At 34.1% G+C, this 2,325-nt stretch overlaps 1 protein-coding gene across 1 annotated transcript in view; it reads right to left on the reverse strand.

Moving 5' to 3' along the window:
* The window catches only part of LOC106334741 (myosin-1-like), an 11,076-nt gene extending 10,698 nt beyond the window's left edge, over nucleotides 1-378 (reverse strand). The window contains exon 1 of the mRNA XM_013773084.1: nucleotides 261-378. The gene's annotated coding sequence lies outside the window, so the exon portion shown is untranslated. The remainder of the gene's footprint in view (nucleotides 1-260) is intronic.
* Between the last annotated feature and the right edge of the window lie 1,947 nt (nucleotides 379-2,325).

A 2,325-nucleotide genomic window follows, 5' to 3' on the forward strand; every position in this document is an offset into this window, starting at 1 on the left:
TATTGAATCAAAGAACTATATTTCTCAAAGAACGCTTTGTTAAAACTCTCTCAATGCTTTAGAAAATAACTCAAAAAAAACTAAAGCTCTCAAACTCATAAGATATGCAAACACCCTTGCATCTCTTTATATAACTTTATAATTATCCTAAACTCATTAGGATTAACACAACTCTATTTCCTAATCCTTTAGATAAATTCAAACACAATAGGATTAGGTAGCTTGTACTCTAAGCTATTTCATGCTTATCTCAACAGAAACGGTTTTGCTTTGTTGGTTAGAGTCGGAGATGGACCCGTGAGTAAATAATAAAATCAGAGAGAGAGAGAGAGAGAGAGGAGCAAGAGAGGCGTTGCAGAGCAAGACCGACACGGTGCGTTTTGTTTTCTCTCCCGTTTGTGTTTATGTCGTGAGATTGAAGTATGTGATGTGTCTTAACCAATCAGAAACGTTCGCTTCCGTTTAAGCTTCAGATCACGTGACTTAACTTTTTTAATGTAGTAATCTAATCCAAGGATCACATACTTTTGGTCAAAAAGTATTATTTAATGTGAGACAAAATTAGACTGTGATCATAAAGTTTCTGATGTAATAAAATCTTTAGATACTAAGTTTTTTTATTAAGTTTAATACTCATCCAGTTTCATAATAAATATCACTTTGACATTTTTCATATAGATTAAGAAAATGATTGAATTGTATTTAAGTTGTTATTAGTTATACAATATTTGACCAATACTATTTAAGATAAATAAGCTGAAATTAAATATAATTTGCATTGGAATTCTAAAATGATATTTTTTGGGCATCAATAAAAAATTGTTAGAATGATATTTATTATGAAACAGAGGAGTATTACTATCAAAAATAAAATCTATAATGGTGGATGGGAAAATGAAAATAAGTATAATTTATATTGGAATTTTAAAATAACATTTTTTACATGTTTCCAAACGGGTACTCTTTTTCTACTTTCCTAAGTTTTTTCTCTCTTTTTTCTTTTATGATGGTGTCTTTAACACACAGTGCCATATAAGAGCTCAAGCAAATACTGTATCTATGTTGACTGACATAGCTTCACTTGTAAGTGAGGCACAAATAGAAGGTTTTAATGAAGCTCACAACCATCTCATAGGATCTAAGAAACTACTAATTAAGAAATTTGTTTTGCTTTGTTTTTCTGACGGTACGTAATGGCAAATTTACAACAATATCTAAGCTACGTCAATTAGTTGGTGTTTTATTGGGCCTGTCATGGACTAATAATGCTCAGTCGTCCAGGAATGAGAGAGCTGATCTCGATGTTAAACCAAATTTCAATTGATAAACGGCTGTCGTCTACCACAATGCTTGGTTCATGATATACTTTGCTTAGTTTAGCAATTTGTATAGAATGTATTAAATTTGATATAATTGGATGGGGTTTTCTACCAAACGTGAATATCCATCCAGAAGATTCATAAAGAAAGTATCTCTAACTAATTAAAAAATTTTCGAAAAGAAACTTGGTACACATGCAAGTGATGTTAGGAGTTTTCAAGGCTCGTAAAACAAATGTTGTAGTATAAATGATTGTCGAACCACTTCTGAGGGATATCAAAGCACCGAGAATGTAAGTACTCACTTAATCTAAGTGCAACCAATGATTTAGATGAGTTTTAAACTACTACTAATACTAGAAAGCAATTACAGAATGATATTTTCTTGACTAAAGGAAAAGAGAACTCATGGGCATAGGGATTTCATCAAACACCTTTCGGGTGGGAAATGCCTATCGATCAACTTTTGAGTGGCCAACTCAGAAGATGCATTATGAATACTCTACTAGCAAGGAACAAGAATGATCTACACTAAAACATCCTAGAACTAACCTAATCACCCTTAATCTCCCTAACCCATGAATTCAAAAAGTGATTACACACTAATCTCCATGATTCCTCTTAAATCCATATTGGATTTCAGTTTAATCATGTAGAGAAAATAGATAAGAAATCAACCAGAACACAAGATGAAAGCAATCAAATCTGAATCAAAAGAAATAAAAGAGATAATTTCTTGGTGGCTACAAAAAAGGTACTTAAAACATAGGTTTTGATTTTAGAAGTAAAAACGTGCATAATGAAATGACCAAAAGGCCCTTGAGAAATCATGAATTCGCCCAAACAAATAGACGCGGAGCGACCTCGACACGTCGCTGCGAGAGGTCGCTCCCGGGTCATTTCTTCGCGAGCGACCTGGCTGTGTCGCTCCGAAGACGTCGCTCCTGGGTCGTCTCCTCGCGAGCAACCTGGTTGTGTCGCTCCGAAGACGTCGCTCCCGGGTCGT

This window comes from Brassica oleracea, chromosome C3 (assembly GCF_000695525.1).
Source record: "Brassica oleracea var. oleracea cultivar TO1000 chromosome C3, BOL, whole genome shotgun sequence".
NCBI lineage: Eukaryota > Viridiplantae > Streptophyta > Magnoliopsida > Brassicales > Brassicaceae > Brassica > Brassica oleracea.